Genomic DNA, 21,215 nt, shown 5'->3' with positions numbered 1-21,215 from the left:
GTGAAAGCACAGCACAGCGGTGACGTCACCGCTGTGCCCTGCTACTGCCGGCGCTCAGTCATTACAGGAAGCGGACGCCGGGGGACGCATGTAAGTATGTACTTACATTTTACGCTGGTAACCAGGGTAAACATCGGGTTACTAAGCGCGGCCCTGCGCTTAGCAACCCGATGTTTACCCTGGTTACCCGGGGACCTCGGCATCGTTGGTCGCTGGAGAGCGGTCTGTGTGACAGCTCTCCAGCGACCACACAGCGACGCTGCAGCGATCGGCATCGCTGTCGCTATCGCTGCAGCGTCGCTTAGTGTGACGGTACCCATACATCGGGGGCTTATCTACAGCATTCCAGAATGCTGTAGATAAGCCCCTGATGCCGGTGGGCTTAGCTCACCTTCGATTTTTGGGGTGACAGGTTCCCTTTAAAGAAATCATAGATAAATATCTTCCCATTTACTTAATTCTATTTAAGAGAAGGTTGTCTATTTAATCAGACAAAGATGGGGATGAGGAACCATACAAGTATAGGGATGAGATGACAATGCATACCCGGCTTATACTTAAGTCAATAAGTTTTCCCAGTTTTTGTGGCAAAATTAGGTTCCTTGGCTTATACTCGGGTCGGCTTATACAGAGTATATATGGTACATTAGATAAGATATGTCATATTCGACAGTTCATAAATTGCAGTAGCAGATTTATAGTATATTATATTCAATGCATAGATTGTAATGTTAGATATGTTGGCTGCACCACTGGTAAGCTGAGACAGAGAATTAATGAGCATATATGTGACTCCTGTCTTGAGGCAATTAACCCTTCTAATGTATCTAAACACTTTCTGAAGGAACATAATGGTAATTTAAAAGACTTCCAATTTTTTGGTCTAGAAAGAGTCAAACTCTCTTCCAGAGGGGGAGATTACAAGAGAGCCTTGCTGAACCTTGAAGCTTTTTGGATTCTAATGTTGAACACTTCTTACCCTCAAGGTTTAAATATACATTCCAATTTGATTCTACATTACTAGTAAGGGAATAACTTAATCACAATTAATATTTTTCTGCACTTTTTACTTTATATATGATTTTATGATATGTATTTTTCTATAGCACAGGTGCTGCACATATAAACTAATGTGTCACAGATGTGGTTTGTGGAACCACTGTGCCACGGACCGCGGAGAGCCTGGAAGGGCGTGACTAAGCGATCACCGAACTGTTCACTAGAGCCTCTGATGGTGAGGGTAGGCATGGTTCCCGATGAACGCCAGGTGCCACTCCAGAACAGACCAGAATCTTAGTTTTGCATTCACTTGTACAGGTCCTTCTCAAAAAATTAGCATATAGTGTTAAATTTCATTATTTACCATAATGTAATGATTACAATTAAACTTTCATATATTATAGATTCATTATCCACCAACTGAAATTTGTCAGGTCTTTTATTGTTTTAATACTGATGATTTTGGCATACAACTCCTGATAACCCAAAAAACCTGTCTCAATAAATTAGCATATTTCACCCGTCCAATCAAATAAAAGTGTTTTTTAATAACAAACAAAAAAAACATCAAATAATAATGTTCAGTTATGCACTCAATACTTGGTCGGGAATCCTTTGGCAGAAATGACTGCTTCAATGCGGCGTGGCATGGAGGCAATCAGCCTGTGACACTGCTGAGATGTTATGGAGGCCCAGGATGCTTCAATAGCGGCCTTAAGCTCATCCAGAGTGTTGGGTCTTGCGTCTCTCAACTTTCTCTTCACAATATCCCACAGATTCTCTATGGGGTTCAGGTCAGGAGAGTTGGCTGGCCAATTGAGCACAGTAATACCATGGTCAGTAAACCATTTACCAGTGGTTTTGGCACTGTGAGCAGGTGCCAGGTCGTGCTGAAAAATGAAATCTTCATCTCCATAAAGCATTTCAGCCGATGGAAGCATAAAGTGCTCCAAAATCTCCTGATAGCTAGCTGCATTGACCCTGCCCTTGATGAAACACAGTGGACCAACACCAGCAGCTGACATGGCACCCCACACCATCACTGACTGTGGGTACTTGACACTGGACTTCAGACATTTTGGCATTTCCTTCTCCCCAGTCTTCCTCCAGACTCTGGCACCTTGATTTCCGAATGACATGCAAAATTTGCTTTCATCAGAAAAAAGTACTTGGGACCACTTAGCAACAGTCCAGTGCTGCTTCTCTGTAGCCCAGGTCAGGCGCTTCTGCTGCTGTTTATGGTTCAAAAGTGGCTTTACCTGGGGAATGCGGCACCTGTAGCCCATTATCTGCACACGCCTGTGCACGGTGGCTCTGGATGTTTCCACACCAGACTCAGTCCACTGCTTCCTCAGGTTCTCCAAGGTCTGGAATCGGTCCTTCTCCACAATCTTCCTCAGGGTCCGTCACCTCTTCTCGTTGTACAGCGTTTTCTGCCACATTGTTCCCTTCCAACAGACTTACCATTGAGGTGCCTTGATACAGCACTCTGGGAACAGCCTATTTGTTGAGAAATTTCTTTCTGGGTCTTACCCTCTTGCTTGAGGGTGTCAATGATGGCCTTCTTGACATCTGTCAGGTCGCTAGTCTTACCCATGATGGGGGTTTTGAGTAATGAACCAGGCAGGGAGTTTTTAAAAGCCTCAGGTTTCTTTTGCATGTGTTTAGAGTTAATTAGTTGATTCAGAAGATTAGGGTAATGGGTCGTTTAGAGAACCTTTTCTTGATATGCTAATTTATTGAGACAGGTTTTTTGGGTTATCAGGAGTTGTATGCCAAAATCATCAGTATTAAAACAATAAAAGACCTGACAAATTTCAGTTGGTGGATAATGAATCTATAATATATGAAAGTTTAATTTTAATCATTACATTATGGTAAATAATGAAATTTAACACTATATGCTAATTTTTTGAGAAGGACCTGTATATACTTGTGTAGCACCCTGCTGTATGTCTACTTTATGTATGTTAATTTTTGTATCTGGTTTTTGCAGTGAGGTTTGATAAAGATCCGGTAACAGGGTCAAAACGTTACCTTACCTTGGCACTTCAATGTAGTGATATTTTCCTGTGCTGAATGTTCAATAAACTTAAAATATTTTTTTACTTGCAAATTGAAGCATAAAATCCCTTTTTATGAGTGCGGCTGCTTCTCTCACCGGTTTGACCTCTGGACTTAGTCTTTCAGCCTGCACCTTATGATTGCAACAGAGGGAGGAAATAGCAAGTGCTCGTGCTGATCCTTTAAGAGGGCGGGAGCGCGCGCATGTCCTAAAGACATGACTGGAGGCCCAGCTAGAAGCATACAGAGCATAGGGAAGGGAAGAACTGATTGCAGCACTGGTGAGTGAAGTGACACGCTGGAGACCCTGCCTGTCAGAGCAGGGATCCGGCGTGGTGCTAACATAATGCAACATGTGTGGTTACCTGGGGAGAGTTTTTTATATTCTGCTTGAGTTACATTCCACAAACCAGGTTATGATTAAGAAGCATTACTTCGAAAAGTGTCAACCTTAATATTCAATTTCTTGTTTGACTTTCTTCTCGGATATTATATACAGCCATTGTTAAGTGTGAATTTGTCCCTGGAGTCATGTTTTAAAGAATTAAATAAAACTTGGGATTTTATTTGAAGTGCTGGATCCATCTATTCCCTTCTCTTCATGGACTGTGTCACCGAGGATTGCGGGCCCTGGTTCAATTAGGGTTGCCCCTATGTTCTACAGTAGTTTGTGCACCTCCTCCTCATCATTAAACTTCATCTCTGAAACGTCAACATCAGTTTCAAGTTGGAGTTGTTGAAAGGTCTAACAGACCAGACTGATCTTTGGCTATTGACCCTGAACCTACAACCAGGCATGGTTGTGTGTGACAATGACTGTAACTTGATGGCAGCTTGGAAGCTTGGCAACGTTGCACATGTACCATGCCTGGCCTATGTGCCTAACTTAGTGGTCCAATGGTTTCTCAAAAGCTACTGACATCTGCCTGAGCTACTTGAAAAAGTATGCTGAGTGTGTGCCCATTTCCACAAGTCATCTACAGCTGCCGCTGCCCTGGCAGTGCTGCAGCATCATTTGCAACTTCCAGCTCATTGACTGGTGTGCAATTTCAGTTGGAACTCAACATTACGTATGTTGGCAGGGCTTTGTGAGCAGCAGAGGCCAGTTGTTCAATACCATCTACAACATGCCCATCAGTGTTCCGGTCAGCCTCCGCACTTAAGAGCTGATTAGTGGGCATGGATGTCTGACATCTGTGCGGTTCTCCAAAACTTTGAGGACTTGACCAAGATGGTGAGCGGCAATGTCGCCAAAATCTGCATCACCATTCCACTTCTCTGTCTACTGAAACTCTCACTGCTCACAGTTAAACAGTCTGGCATGCAAGGCTGAGTTTATGTTCTGCTGCCTTTCCGAGGACCCTCTCTTTGTACGTATTTTAGCTAACAGTAACTACTTGTTCATCACTCTTCTAGTTCCATCCTACAAGGAGAACTTTCCATCTCTCCCTCCCATGGCAGAGAGGTCTAATAAAATAATGTAGTACCAGAAGGCCCTAGTTGAAGAATTATTAAAAAAAATTCCCATGTGACAACACTGGCGGTAAAGGCCACAGTTCTTTGGACAGCAAAAGTGTAGAGATGAGGGAGACACACACTAGATGCAGCAGAGGCAGACGAACATGTTCAAAGGTATGAAAGAGTTTTCTCAGACCCTCCCCTTGCCTAGGCCTTGATGCGCGGTTTACTCTGACAAGGAGGGAAATGTTTTGGAAGATGCTGAAGAAGTACCTTGCTGACTGTACCAAAGTCCTCCATGATTCCTCTGTGCCTTACGACTATTGGGTATCCATGCTAGTCACGTGACATAAACGGTCAGGTTTTTAGTGCCACTGTGGGTATTATAACTGATTTGCACAACCGCCTGACAACTGAAAATGCTGACAGGCTGACTCTTATCAAAATGAACAAGGGCTGGATTGGCCCAGACTTCTCAACATCACTGGATGACAGCAATGGAACATAAACTCAAATCCATTGTTTGTTTTTTTCTGGTGTATTTCCATGCACCTCATCCCACCGAAACATGGGTAAATGCTTCAGGATTTTGTATTTTTTGTATTGTCCTCCTTCTCTTCCTACTCTTTCCCCACTACCATATCAACTGGGTAATCATGTTACTCTCGCTAGACATTTTTAAAGGTGTTTATGATGCCCACATTAAGAATTTTGAAAGGCTTACCGCTAACTTTTTTGTTTTTTACGGTGATCTATACTCTGCATTCCTCCAGAGTTTTCTGCTGCCATATACAAGGAAAAATTATTTCAGAGCTGGTGCAAATCCCTTCTATATTCTACAATAATACTGCTTTTATCTGCAAGTCATCTAGAGTGAGGTGTGGCAGTAAGTATAGCATATGGCAGGCTTCTAGTCAGGGATTGTTGCCTTATAAAATGTAATCCTAGCTGCAGCCTTTTCCATGCACTCATTGACAGATTCGTTTTTTTCACTGTGATTTGTACTTCAAAATTATTCAAAGCTGGCAATGTTGCTGATTTCCTCCAGAATTTGTTGCTGCTAAGTGCAACAAAATATCTTTTCAGGGCTGCTTCAAATCACTTATGTATTCTGCAATGGTACCATTCTTATCTGCGATTCATCTAGGGTGAGTTGTAGCAATAGGGATAGAGTATTGCAGGCATGTCATGATTATTGCCTTATAAATTATAATCCTTGCTGCTGCTTTTTTCTATACAATTATTGACAAATTCATGTTTTTTATGGTGATCTGTACTCAGAAATTCATCAAAGCAGGCAAATTATACTGATTTAATATGTCCTATAGTAATTTCACTGTCACAGTTGTATGTAAGTGGTAGTGGTGGGAGACTTTACGCTACTGAAGCTGTAATTATCATTTCTGAACTCTAAATTGCTTTTTTTCATTCATTTCTGGAGTCTTCTTGAATTATGTTTGGGGTCTTTGTCCTGCTGAATGACCCATGACCTAGTATGCAAACCTAGCTTACTGACACTGAACATTACATTGTGACCCTGAGGGTATGTGCGCACATCCGGAATGCATGCAGAATATTCCTGAGATAAACCTGAGGCTTTCCGCAGGAATTCTGCATGCGTTTTTGTCGCGTTTTTTTGCGTTTTGCACGGATTTTGCGCTTTTTTGCGGATTTTATGCAGATTTTTTGCGTTTTTTTCCAGACACTCCAAAACAATGGGAAATCCACATAAAATCCGCAAAAATAATGAACATGATGCTTATTTTCCCGCAATGCGTTTTTTTTGTGGAAAAAAACGCATCATGTGCACAAAAATTGCAGAATGCATTCTAAATGATAGGATGCATATGTATGCATTTTTTATGCGTTTTTATAGCGAAAAAACATGCAAAAAACGCGAAAATTCCTGAACGTGTGCACATACCCTAAATCTTTTGTGAATCTTCACATTTCATGATGCTTTGCACACAGTTAATGCACCCAGTGGCAGAGGCAGGAAAGCAACTCCAAAATAACTTTGAACCTCCACCATATTTGACTGTGACAACTGTGTTCTTTGGTTTGTAGGCCTCATTCCATTTACAGTAAACATTAGAATTATATGCTTTACCAAAAAGCTCTATCTTTGTCTTATTTGTTCACAAGACACCTGCTGGTCCTCTAATAATAGTGAGGGCCTCCTGATAGCCTAGAAAAAAATTGTGACTTTCAGAGTCCCTTCTTCATAAATTAAACAGGATGTGTTTGTTAGGCGTCGAGTTCCCGCCTCTGCACAGGGGGAATCTCGGGCCATCTCCGCTGCAGTCTCCCATTCTTCTTCTGCTGCAGTGGAGCCTGCTCAGCGGAGACATCGGTCCCAGCATCTTGCCCAGTCTGACTCTGTACAAAGAGTTACTGCTGCTTTTCCTGCTTCTGCCATGGAAGTCAGTGCTGGGCAGCGGCGAGCAGACGCTTCTGGGACTGAGTCCTGCTTTTCTCGTTCTGAGCATGCCCAGAGTAAGATCTCTCAGTGGAGATCGAGGGTCACATGATCAGATTCTGCAGCTAAGGCCATTGGTCCTTCAGGAAGGTCCTGTAGGTGCTCACGCTCTGTGGCAGCCTCTCATTGGTCCTTCTGGGAAGGTCCTGTACATGCTGCAACTATTTAAGGCTCGCATGGCCGCACGGCCATGCGCTAGTATTGTTCTATGTTATGTGCTTTGCGCCAGTGTGGTCATGTGAGTTTGTGTTCAGGGACCCGGCTGAAATAAGCCCCTGGAATGCTGGCACCTCCGGCGAGGAGATTTTGTGTGAATGTATTCAGGGACCTGGCTGAAATAAGCCCCTAGAATGCTGGCACCTCTGGCGAGGAGTTTGTGTGTGTGCATGCATGACCACTGACTGCTCTCAGTTGAGTAGTGAGCCTGTGTCACTGTGAAGTCTAACAGGGTGCAGTGCTTTGAGTTTCAGCTACTCTGTGAAGTAACAGGGTTAGCTCATACCGCCATATAGTTCCGCCGTTTGCTAGCAGCAGGTTCTCCTCTCTTATTTATTTTGCCTTACAAACAAGTCATTATCCTGGAAAGAATGTTTCTTAAGATTTCTTTCAGACAGATACATTTTAATTTTGGTTTCTTATGTTTTATTGTCAGTCTGTAAAAGTGGCAAAATACTCTAACAACATTGTGTCACGCTGCAGCACTGCAGGTAAATGCGAACTCCACTAGATGCTAGCAGAGTGAAGAGAGGGCTTAAATCCTGCTTAGAGCAGACCAGCAGAGCTGCAGTGAGGCTATCACCAAGTGGCAGCAGAATAGACAGACAAGCCAGGTCAATACCAGAGAGTAGCGTAGTACCAAGGGGAATCCCAAACACAGAGTCGGAGGAGCGCCAAAAGGTCAGTACCGGTCCGTAGCACAAGTACCAGAGGGAAGAGACAGAATCAGGTCAGAGCCAAAGCAGAGTACCGGGAAATCCAAACACACAGGGACACACAGAGTCAGGGTGGGAAGAAAGGAAAGAACAGACACGGGCTAAGACAGCTTAACATAGCAGGACAAATCAGAGTTTCACCAGAGCCAGCTGCACACTCCGTAGGCAGGAAATATTACTGCATTGCCTGCAGGATGCAGCACAGAGAAATAGCAGACCCGACACTGGAACGAGGCAGAGAAAGTTAACCCTTGACATGATTAGACCAGGAAAGGAGAGACAAGACCCAAAACCCGGTCTCGATCATGACACATTGTTTCCAGCAGCTAACTGGGATTGAGAGATGCTTTCAGAGTTCCTCCCCATGCTCGTCCTATGCAATTTCGGTGCTATTTCCATTGATTTCAGCAATTTTTAGACCCCCTTCAGACTTCCAGGGGGCTGCCTGAAAAATGCTTATGTTTCCCATTGACTTCCGTTATACTCGTTACTCGAGTCGAACTCCCGAGCATTACAATTTGCTCGACTCGAGTAAAGAGCATCTGAACAATTTAGTGCTCGCTCATCACTAATAGAGATAAAATATGACAGGTATAGCATAATGTATCAGACAATTATTAATTTGAAGTGTATTATAGTGATCCTATCCTACACGATATAAAGCAAAAGTAGCACTTTTGGTGGACTCCTACATAGCAGTGGATACTGCATAGCTCTGCCTTTTGCTGCTTAAGCAATTTTGCCTATTCCAGCTGATTGATGAAGGTCAAGTTGCAGACCAAAACATCTCTTTATTGTCTGGAAAATATTATAAATACAATTTAATCTGTATTGATCATAAATCAAGTGCCAAGTTTCTCATATACCTACCCTACACATCATTTGCTATGACACTGAAATTCTATATATCATAAATATCTGATTGATACAAACCCCATTATTCCTATCTGGACCTCAGAGATGGGGTTCCTACAAAAGATGCTTTGATGAGAACAAAAGTTACCTCTGGTGTAAACCGATCTCATTTTGGTATATGGTTCCCAAAAATGACCTTTTTCTGTTTGATTACCTTCCACTGCAGGGGTCCGCAGCTTCAAAAGAGCTTAAAGCATTCTCTCTCCATTTTTCACTTGCTTTAATTACCGTATATACTCGAGTATAAGCCAAGAGTTTCAGCCCACTTTTTTGGGCTGAAAGTGACCCTCTCGGCTTATACTCGAGTCACTGTCGGCGGGGGGGTCGGCGGGTGAGGGGGAGCGGCGCGGTGACATACTCACCTGCTCCTGGCGTGGTCCCTGCATGTCCCATGGTCTCCGGGCAGCTCTTCCTGTGTTCAGTGGTCATGTGGTACCGCTCATTAAAGCAATGAATAGGCACGCATATTCATTACTGTAATGAGCAGTACGTGACCGCTGAACACAGGAAGATGCCGCCGGCTCCCAGAGACCATCTGACAGTGAGACGCTGCCAGGGACCGTTCCGGGAGCAGGTGAGTATATCGGGGGAGGTGAGCATTGCATGATAGTCACCTTCCTCGTTCCACTGCTGTGCGCCGCTCTGTCTTCCATCCTCTGCACTATTCAGGTCAGAGGGCGCGATGACGCGATTAGTGTGCGCGCCACCCTCTGCCTGAACAGTCAGTGCAGAGGATGGAAGACAGAGTGGCACGTGGAACGAGGAAGGTGACTATCACAAGTGACGGGGCCGGAGCGAAGAGAGGTGAGTATATGATTTTTATTTTTTTTTTAATCGCAGCAACAGCAAATGGGGCAAATGTATGGAGCATCTCATGCGGCCACAATGTATGGAGCATCTCATGGGGCCATAATGTGTGGAGCATCTCATGGGGCCATAATGTGTGGAGCATCTCATGGGGCCATAATGTGTGGAGCATCTCATGGGGCCATAATGTGTGGAGCATCTCATTGGGCCATAATGTGTGGAGCATCTCATGGGGCCACAATGTGTGGAGCATCTCATGGGGCCACAATGTGTGGAGCATCTCATGGGGCCAAAATGTGTGGAGCATCTCATGGGGCCATAATGTGTGGAGCATCTCATAGGGCCATAATGTGTGGAGCATCTCATGGGGCCATAATGTGTGGAGCATCTCATGGGGCCATAATGTGTGGAGCATCTCATGGGGCCATAATGTGTGAAGCATCTCATAGGGCCATAATGTGTGGAGCATCTCATGGGGCCATAATGTGTGGAGCATCTTATGGGGCCATAATGTGTGGAGCATCATATGGGGCCATCAACCTTTATGCAGCATTGTATGGGGCAAATGTTTCTATGGAGCATCTTATGGGGCCATTATTAACCTTTGTGCAGCATTATATTGGGCATATTTTAATATGGAGCATTATATGGGGCATATTTTGTATGGAGCATCTTATGGGGCCCATCATGAACTGTATGGAGCATTATATAGGGGGCTCCTGATTCAATATGGATATTCAAAAACACTTAAACTACTGATGTCTCAATTAATTTTACTTTTATTGGTATCTATTTTTATTTTCGACATTTACCGGTAGCTGCTGCATTTTCCACCCTAGGCTTATACTCGAGTCAATAAGTTTTCCCAGTTTTTTGTGGCAAAATTAGGAGGGTCGGCTTATACTCGGGTCGGCTTATGCTCAAGTATATACGGTACTTTTTCTCCTTGACTATAACTAGGTTCCTATGTTCCCCATATGTTTCATTGTGAGTTCTACTTCAAATAGTTTGAAATGTAAGCTCTTCTCCCAGATGTTCTATGTGAGGGTGACAACTAGAGATGTTTTATGGATTTTAATTTTTTTATGACAAGCACCCTGCTGCTCACCATAGCTATGACGAATTCTGCAATCTAAGTCATGGCCTCCTCCAAAGAGCTTAAGTACTTAAGAGCTTTGGAAAGGCACCTGAGAGTCGCATCATTCCATTGAACTTCAGTGGACCATTGCCTGAACTCAGTACTAACATAGTAACATTGTTAGCAACGCCGAAAAAAGACATTTGTCCATCCAGATCAACGTATATTCCATCAGAATAAATCCCCAGATCTATGTCCTTATAAAGAACATAATAACTGTGAATTACAATATTGTTGCGCTCCAGGAAGACATCCAGGCCTCTCTTGAACCCCTTGACTGAGTTCGCCATCACCACCTCCTCAGACAAGGAATTCCAGATTCTCACTGCCCTAACAGTAAAGAATCCTCTTCTATGTTGGTGGGAAAACCTTCTCTCCTCCAGACGCAGAGCATGCCCCTTTTGCGACCGTCACCTTCCTTGGTATAAACAGATCCTCGGAGAGATATTTGTATTGTCCCCTTATATACTTATACATGGTTATTAGATCGCCCCTCAGTCATCTTTTTTCTAGACTATATAATCCTAATTTTGCAAATCTCTCTGGGTATTGTAGTCCCCCATCCCCTTCATTAATTTTGTTGCCCTCCTTTGTACTCGCTCTAGTTCCATTATATCCTTCCTGCACACTGGTGCCCAAAACTGTACACAGTACTCCATGTGTGGACTAACAAGGGAATTGTACAGAGGCAGTATAATGCTCTCATCATATGTATTCAGACCTCTTTTAATGCACCCCATGATCCTATTTGCCTTGGCAGCCACTGCCTGGCACTGGCTACTCCAGGTAAGTTTATCATTAACTAGGATCTTCTATCCTCAAAAAGCCCTCTCTTGACCCATCCTCTGCATCTAGCTATCGCCCTATATCACTTCTCCCCTATGCCTCAAAACTACTGGAAGAACACGTCCATCTTGAACTGTCTTCCCATCTCTCTTCCTGCTCCCTATTCGACCGCTTACATTCTGGCTTCCGGTCACACCACTCCACTGAAACTGCCCTAACTAAGGTCACCAATAACCTATTAACCGCCAAAAGCAAGCGACACTACTTTGTCTTCCTCCTCCTGGACCTGTCCTCTGCCTTTGACACAGTGGACCATTCCCTATTACTACAGACCCTCTCATCCCTTGTCATCACAGACTTGGCACTATCCTGGATCTCGTCATTCCTAACAGACTGGACATTCAACATCTCCCACTCACACACCACCTCCTCACCTTGCCCCCTATCTGTCGGAGTCCCGCAAGGTTCAGTCCTAGGACCCCTGCTCTTCTCCATTTACACCTTTGGCCTGGGACAGCTCATAGAATCTCACAGCTTTCAGTATCATCTCTATGCTGATGACACACGGATCTACATCTCTGGACCAGATATCACCTCCCTACTAACCAGAATGCCTGAATGTCTGTCCACTATTTCATCCTTCTTCTCCTCTAGATTTCTAAAACTTAATATGGACAAAACAGAATTCATCATCTTTCCCCCATCTCATGGGACCCCCCCAAAGGCACCTATCCATTACAGTAAACGGCTGCCCACTCTCCCCAGTCCCACAAGCTCGCTGCCTTGGAGTAATCCTTGACACTGATCTCTCCTTCAAACCACATATCCAAGCCCTTTCTACTTCCTGCCACCTTCAACTCAAAAATATTTCACAGATCCATACAAGAATGTGCAAAAACCATAGTCCATGCCCTCATCATCTCTCACCTTGACTACTGCAACCTCCTGCTCTGTGGACTCCCTCGAACACTCTCGCACCCCTCCAATCTATTCTAAACTCTGCTGCCTGAATAATCCACCTTTCCCCCCGCTATTCCCTGGCCTCTCCCCTCTGTCAATCTCCCCATTGCCCAGAGACACCAGTACAAAACCCTAACCATGACATACAAAGCCATCCACAACCTGTCTCCTCCATACATCTGTGACCTCGTCTCCCGGTACTTACCTGCACGCAACCTCTGATACTCGCAAGATCTCCTTCTCTACTCCACTCTTATTTCCTCTTCCCACAATCGCATACAAGATTTCTCTCACACATCACCCCTACTCTGGAACTCTCAACCACAACATATTAGACTCTCGTCTACCATCAAAACCTTCAAAAAGAACCTGAAGACCTACCTCTTCCATCAAGCCTACAACCTGCAGTAATCACCAATAGACCAAACTGCTGTACGACCAGCTCTACCCTCACCTATTGTATCCTCACCCATCCCTTGTAGATTGTGAGCCCTCGCGGGCAGGGTCCTGTCTCCTCCTGTACCAGTTGTGACTTGTATTGTTTAAGATTATTGTACTTGTTTTTATTATGTATACCCCTCCTCACATGTAAAGCGCCATGGAATAAATTGTGCTATAATAATAAATAATATTAATCTCCAAGTCCTTCTCTATGTGAGATTTATGCAGTGGTCTCCCGTTCAGTGTGTGATGGTGATATTGATTCCTTCTTCCCATGGGTATAACCTTACACTTATCATTGTTAAACTGCATCTGCCACCACTCAGCCCAAGTTTCCAACTTATCCAGATCCATCTGTAGCAGAATACTTTCATCTCTTGTATTGACTGCTTTACATAGTTTTGTATCATCTGCAAATATCGATATTTTACTATGTAAACCTTCTACCAGATCGTTAATAAAAATGTTGAAGAGAATAGGTCCCAACACCGACCCATGCGGTACCCCACTAGTCACAGCAACCCAGTTAGAGAATCTACCATTTATAACCACACTCTGCTTTCTATCACTAAGCCAGTTACTTATCCATTTACATACATTTTCTCCCAGACCCAGCATTCTCATTTTGTGCACCAACCTCTTGTGTGGCACGGTATCAAACGCTTTGGAGAAATCAAGATATACCACGTCTAGTGATGTGCGAGTGTACTCGTTGCTCGTGTTTTCCCGAGCATGCTCGGGTGACCTCCGAGTATTTATGACTGCTCGGAGATTTAGTTTTCATCTCGGCAGCTGAATGATTTACAGCTACTAGTCTGCTTGATTACATGTGGGGATTCCCTAGCAACCAGGCAACCCCCATATGTACTCAGGCTGGGTAGTAGCTGTAAATCATTCATCTGCCACGATGAAAACTAAATTTCCGAGCAGTCATAAATAGTGTTGAGCGATACCGTCCGATACTTGAAAGTATCGGTATCGGAAAGTATCGGCCGATACCGGCAAAGTATCGGATCCAATCCGATACCGATACCCGATACCAATACAAGTCAATGGGACTCATGTATCGGACGGTATCCCTGATGGTTCCCAGGGTCTGAAGGAGAGGAAACTCTCCTTCAGGCCCTGGGAACCATATAAATGTGTAAAAGAAAGAATTAAAATAAAAAATATCGCTATACTCACCTGTCCGACGCAGCCGGGACCTCAGCGAGGGAACCGGCAGCGTTGTTTGTTTAAAATTCGCGCTTTTACTTGGTTACGTGAATTCCCGGCTTGTGATTGGTCAGGGCGGCCATGTTGCCGGGACGCGGACCAATCACAGCAAGCCATGACGAAATTTCGTCACGGCTTACTGTGATTGGTCCGCGTCCCGGCAACATGGCGCCGTGACCAATCATAAGCCGGGACGTCACTGGAGGCTGGACACGCGCGCTTTTTAAAAAGTGCGCAAGTCCAGCCTCCCGTGACGTCACGGCTTGTGATTGGTTAATGGCGGCCATGTTGCCGGGACGCGGACCAATCACAGCAAGCCGTGACGTAATTTCGTCACGGCTTGCTGTGATTGGTCCACGTCCCGGCAACATGGCCGCCCTGACCAATCACAAGCCGGGAATTCACGTAACCAAGTAAAAGCGCGAATTTTAAACAAACAACGCTGCCGGTTCCTTCACTGAGGTCCAGGCTGCGTCGGACAGGTGAGTATAGCGATATTTTTTATTTTAATTCTTTCTTTTACACATTTTTACATTAATGTTGTTTCGATACCGATACCCGATATCACAAAAATATCGGATCTCGGTATCGGAAATTCCGATACAGCAAGTATCGGCCGATACCCGATACTTGCAGCATCGGAATGCTCAACACTAGTCATAAATACTCGGAGGTCGCCCGAGTGTGATTCAGAAAACCCGAGCAATGAGTACACTCGCTCGTCACTAACCATGTCCAATGACTCGCCTTGGTCCAGTCTATAGCTTACCTCTTCATAAAAACTGAATAGATTGGTTTGACAGAAGAGATTCCTCATAAACCCATGCTGATATAATAATAATCTTTATTTTTATATAGCGCTAACATATTCTGCAGCGCTTTACAGTTTGCACACATTGTCATCACTGTCCCCAATGGGGCTCACAATCTAGATTCCCTATCAGTATGTCTTTGGAATGTGGGAGGAAACTGGAGAACCTGGAGGAAACCCACGCAAACACAGAGAGAACATACAGACTCCTTGCAGATGTTGTCCAAGGTGGGATTAGAACCCAGTACCTCAGCGTTGCAATGCTATCTGCTGAGCCACCGTGCTGTGATATGAAGTTAAGTTAAACAGTTATTCTCATTGAGATAATCCAGAATAACATCCCTCAGAAACCCTTCAAATATTTTACCAACAATAGAGGTTATTATCTGTATTCTTATTTCCTATTAAGTCCTCAGTGGTGTGGCTTTCCTGTGTCAGCCAATCAAAGTATAGGCAGGCACCACCGCCAGGGATCACCTATAGCATGCTACAAAAGAGTATAATACCATAAACAAAAGAAAAGGGTAGCATGTATATTGAAGGGATCACCACAGTAATATATCAAAATATAACAAATTTATTGAACAACACTTAGAACACTGCAAAAGACAATAAAAACATTTAAAATTGCACAACATAGCACAAGGTATAAAGACCAGACCTATAATAAGGTCGAAACCACAGTGCCACCCTGCAAACTACCCATAGAATCAAATCATGGAGGGCTTTTAGGATAAACTAGTACCCAAAATATGAGACCCCCGTGGCTGAAAATTGCCAAACAATAGGGCGTCCTATACTACCTGTCACTGTGTACCAGGCTTCCAGGGTAGCATTCCCATACGGTATAGCAGGGCAATAAAAGGTGGCAATATAAGAAGGTGGCACTGGGCACACGTGCCCAACGCGTATCGCCAGTAAACTGGCTTCCTCAGGGGCAAAACCAGTAGTGTCCATATCGTGTTGTTAAATACCTATGAGGTGATTAGCAGAATGGAGACAGCTGGAGGCAGGAAGTATCCGGGTGAAGTCCAGGTAATCGATGCACACGAGGGGGCTGGAAGTGGCCTGTGACGCCCGCAGCTGCGCGGTGAGAGGATAGAGGCAGAGACTCCTCTTCCGGAGCACCCGCCTGAATGCAAGCATGCACGCGCCAAGGCGGTGCATGCGCAATGCATCAAAGGCGGACACATCACAGACCGAAGTCACCTGACCAGCGCACCGGCGCCTGTGCAATATGGTGCGTGAAGTCTAGGTCTCCTGTCCCAAGATGTCCGCCCAGGGCCCAGCGCAAACGTGCAATGGGCCGATGACGGACACCGAGAAGACAGGACCCGATAGATGACAGAAATTGATAATAATCAAAAAGTGGATACCGGGCGGGCAAAGGGAGGCAGAGGGGAAAGAGGATATACCACATGCGGTGGAAAAATATAATAATGGGCAATGGGCTTTCCTGTGTCAGGTTCATGATCTTTGCCTCAGTTACCTGGGTCCTGTTTTGTTCGCCATAAATAAAACTAAGGCATCAAAGAAGGCATTCGAAGAAACCCATTTAGAGGCTTGTGGGGTAAAGGAAAATGCCCAGGTCTGAGGGCCTACTCACATTAAGGACATGATTATTCCCTCCCACCGAAATTCATCACCTGAAGACTAGCGTTGAGCGAAACGGATCGGTCATTTTCATAAATCGGCGACTTTTAGGCAAAGTCGGGTTTCATGAAACCCGAACCGATCCTAGTGTGGGATCGGCCATGCGGTACACGATCTTCGCGCCAAAGTCGCGTTTCATATGACGCTTAAAGCGCCATTTCTCAGCCAATGAAGGTGCACGCAGAGTGTGGGCAGCGTGATGACATAGGTCCTGGTCCCCACCATCTTAGAAAAGGACATGGCAGTGATTGGCTTGCTGTCTGCGGCGTCACAGGGGCTATAAAGGGGCGTGCACGCCGACCGCCATCTTACTTCTGCTGATCTGAGCACAGAGAGAGGTGTTGCTGCAGTTAATCAGAAGCAGGGACAGAGTTAGGGAGGAAATATAAACCCCCAAACCGCTTGTGCTGGAGCGATTTTCACTGTCCCACACCACCTTTTTGTGCAGGGGCAGTGGAGGTCGTATTTTAGTGCAGCAGCTGCATAGCAGTGTGCACGGTGCTGTGCAAACCAACTGCTTTTTTCAAAGCAAAAATCCTGTTGCTCCTTTCTGCACAGTTACCTGTCTTGTTTATTTGTTCAGCAGTCCTTTTTATTGCTGCCATACTTGCCCTGAGATCATTGTAGGAAGCTTGTTATTGCAGTATTTTTTTTATTTTTTATAATAATTACAGCCACTTTCTGCCACGTTCATAGTGTTGTGTTATACCACTGGGCCAGAGTTGTGGTTCAGTGTCTCCCCCCAAAAGTGAGATAGTAATTCTCACACAGTTTATATTCTGTGGTACTGCTAGTGCATCGTATATCAGGCAGCCACTTTCTGCCACGTTCATAGTGTTGTGTTATACCACTGGGCCAGAGTTGTGGTTCAGTGTCTCCCCCCAAAAGTGAGATAGTAATTCTCACACAGTTTATATTCTGCTGTACTGCTAGTGCGTCGTATATCAGGCAGCCACTTTCTGCCACGTTCATAGTGTTGTGTTATACCACTGGGCCAGAGTTGTGGTTCAGTGTCTCCCCTCAAAAGTGAGATAGTAATTCTCACACAGTTTATATTCTGCTGTACTGCTAGTGTGTCGTATATCAGGCAGCCACTTTCTGCCACGTTCATAGTGTTGTGTTATACCACTTTGCCAGAGTTGTGGTTCAGAGTCTCCCCCCAAAAGTGAGATAGTAATTCTCACACAGTTTATATTCTGCAGTACTGCTAGTGCGTCGTATATCAGGAAGCCACTTTCTGCCACGTTCATAGTGTTGTGTTATACCACAGGGCCAGAGTTGTGCTTCAGTGTCTCCCCCCAAAAGTGAGATAGTAATTCTCACACAGTTTATATTCTGCTGTACTGCTAGTGTGTCGTATATCAGGCAGCCACTTTCTGCCACCTTCATAGTGTTGTGTTATACCACAGGGCCAGAGTTGTGGTTCAGTGTCTCCCCCCAAAAGTGAGATAGTAATTCTCACACAGTTTATATTCTGCAGTACTGCTAGTGCGTCGTATATCAGGCAGCCACTTTCTGCCACGTTCATAGTGTTGTGTTATACCACTGGGACAGAGTTGTGGTTCAGTGTCTCCCCCCAAAAAATGAGGAAGTCTGGTGGAAGAGGCCGTGGACGGGGGTTGCCAGCTAGTACTGATGGTGGTGGTGGTGCTGCATCTGGTGGTAGTGGCAAAAGCACAGTAGCACCTAAGGCTGGAGGTGTTGAGCCTGCGTCATCGTCTGGCTACACAAGGCCTCGAAGGCTCCCTTACCTGGGAGTAGGAAAACAGCTTTTAAAGCTGGAGCAGCAGGAAAAAGTTTTGTCTTTCCTTGCTGACTCAGCCTCTAGCTCTTTCGCCTCCTCTTCCCAAAGTTCAAAATCTAAGAGCAGCCAGTCGTCAGTGGATGCTTCCGGTCCGGAAAAAGACGTTTCCTTGTGTCCTTCTCCCAAACCAAAAGTGAAGGATGCGTCAGGCGACACTACAGGTTACTCCATGGAGCTCTTTACCCATACCGTGCCAGGGTTAGAAAGGGAAATTGTACACTGCCCATTACAAGAAGAATCGGACATGGAGTGCACTGATGCACAGCCACAGCTAGATTATGATGCTGTTCCATTGACTCAGATCGCTACATTGACCTCGCAGTTTCCTGAGCCAGAATCTGACCCTGATGAGACTATGGTGCCCTGTCCCGAACGCTATAGCACCGGCTTACACGGTGACACTGAGGAAGGTGCACATGACATTGTTGAGGAGGAGGTGATAGATGACCCAGTTCTTGACCCTGATTGGCAGCCATTGGGGGAAGAGGGTGCCGCTGGCACTAGCTCACAAGCGGAGGAGGGTTATCCGCAGCAACACCAATCTACATCGCAACAGCTGTCATCAGCCAGGCCTGTATCAGGCCCAAAACGTGTGACAAAAAAAGTTTTAGGACAGCGTGGCCAACCGCTGAAAGTTGCACAGCGTGCAATGCCTGAAAAGGAATTCCATAGTAGGAAGAGTGCAGTGTGGCATTTTTTTGACCAAGATCCCAATGATCAGTCTAAAGTGATCTGTAAGAAATGCTCAAAGACCTTTAGCACAGGGAAGACTCTTCAAAATTTAAATACAACGTGCATGTGTAGACATTTAAACAGCATGCACTTGCAAGCCTGGACTAATTACCAAACGTCCTGTACCATTGGTTCAACTGGTCAGAATGAAGCTAGTCAGCAACACTACATTGCTTCCTTCACTGTAAGCCCACCGGTTCGGACACCACCAGCAGCAAATGTGGAGGGATCGTCGCAAGGCCAAAGCAGGCAGGAAATCAGAAGGTTATTTGTAGGAAGCACTGTATGTAGGCCAACATCACCAACTGTCTCTCAATCTGCCATGTCCACCCCCGCCACCACCGCTAGTTCCACCATCTGCAGGTCTCCTGTCCAGCTCACCCTAGAAGAGACTCTCGTGAGGAAAAGAAAGTACTCATCCTCTCATCCGCATACACAGGGTTTGAACGCCCACATTGCCAGATTAATCTCGTTAGAGATGATGCCCTACCGGTTGGTCGAAAGCAAAGCTTTCAAAGACCTGATGGCCTACGCAGTACCACGCTATGACCTACCCAGTCGCCACTTCTTTGCGAGAAAAGCCATCCCAGCCCTCCACCAGCATGTCAAAGACCGCATTGTCCATGCTCTGAGGCAGTCTGTCAGTGGAAAGGTGCACCTCACCACAGATGCATGGACCAGTAGGCATGGCCAGGGACATTACGTGTCCATCACGGCGCACTGGGTTAATGTGGTGGATGCAGGGTCCACAGGGGACAGCCATAGTGGGACAGTTCTGCCTAGCCCACGGTCTAGGAAACAGTTGGCAGTAGGCGTTCCACACCCCTCCTCCTCCTCCTCCTCCTCCAGAAGCGACAGCTCGTCTACAGAGCGCAGTCGCCTGGCAACTCCATCCGCAGCTGCCAGTGTTGCACACGAGGTGTCTCATTATGGAACAGCTAGTGGTAAGCGTCAGCAGGCTGTGTTGGAAATGAAGTGTTTGGGCGACAACAGACACACCGCGGAAGTACTGGCCGAGTTCTTGCAGCAAGAAAGCGAGTCATGGCTGGGCAGTGTACATCTTGAGGCAGGCAAGGTAGTCAGTGATAACGGAAGGAATTTTATGGCTGCCATAGCCCTTTCACAACTTAAACACATACCTTGCTTGGCTCACACTTTGAACCTGGTGGTGCAGTGCTTCCTGAAAAATTATCCGGAGTTACCAGCCCTGCTCCTGAAGGTGCGAAAACTTTGTTCGCACATCCGCCGTTTGCCCGTACACTCCAGCCGTATGCTGAACCATCAGCGATCGCTAAATCTTCCACAGCACCGCCTAATTATAGATGTTGCAACAAGGTGGAACTCCACACACTGCACATGGTTCAGAGGCTGTGTGAACAGAGGCGTGCTGTCATTTATTTGTGGGAGGATACGCATACACGGGCAGGCAGTAGGATGGCGGACATGGAGTTGTCTGGTGTGCAGTGGTCAAAGCTACAAGACCTCTGTCAAGTCCTTCAGTGTTTTGAGGAATGCACACGGCTGGTAAGTGCAGACGACGCCATCATAAGCATGAGCATCCCACTTATGCGTCTGCTGATGCAAAGTTTGACGCACATTAAGGAGCAGGCGTCTGCAGCCGAGGAGGAGGGAAGCCTTGATGACAGTCAGCCATTGCCTGGTCAGGGAACTGTCCAGGACGAGGTGGCAGACGAAGAGGATGAGGAGGAGGATGATGGGGATGAATATGTATGGGAGGTGGGAGCTCCTCAGGGGGCAATAGAAACTGGTGCCATTGCAAGGTCTGGTACAGGTTTCTTGCGGGACACTTGTGATGTAGATTTGCAAGAAAGTGCTCCTCAACCCAGCAGAAGCAGTGATTTGACACATGGAACATTGGCCCACATGGCTGAGTATGCCTTGCGTATCCTAAAAAGGGACCCCCGCATTGTCAAAATGATGACCGATGACGATTATTGGTTGGCCTGCCTACTGGATCCACGATATAAAGGAAAATTACAAAATATCATGCCACATGAGAA

At 45.6% G+C, this 21,215-nt stretch overlaps 1 protein-coding gene across 12 annotated transcripts in view; it reads left to right on the top strand.

Moving 5' to 3' along the window:
- The window catches only part of CTNND2 (catenin delta 2), a 3,400,942-nt gene that overhangs the window by 3,364,391 nt on the left and 15,336 nt on the right, over positions 1 to 21,215 (top strand). The window lies entirely within an intron of this gene.

Source organism: Ranitomeya variabilis, chromosome 6, assembly GCF_051348905.1.
Source record: "Ranitomeya variabilis isolate aRanVar5 chromosome 6, aRanVar5.hap1, whole genome shotgun sequence".
NCBI lineage: Eukaryota > Metazoa > Chordata > Amphibia > Anura > Dendrobatidae > Ranitomeya > Ranitomeya variabilis.
Note: the sequence above shows the minus strand (reverse complement) of the source record. Positions and strands in the feature narration are given on the sequence as shown.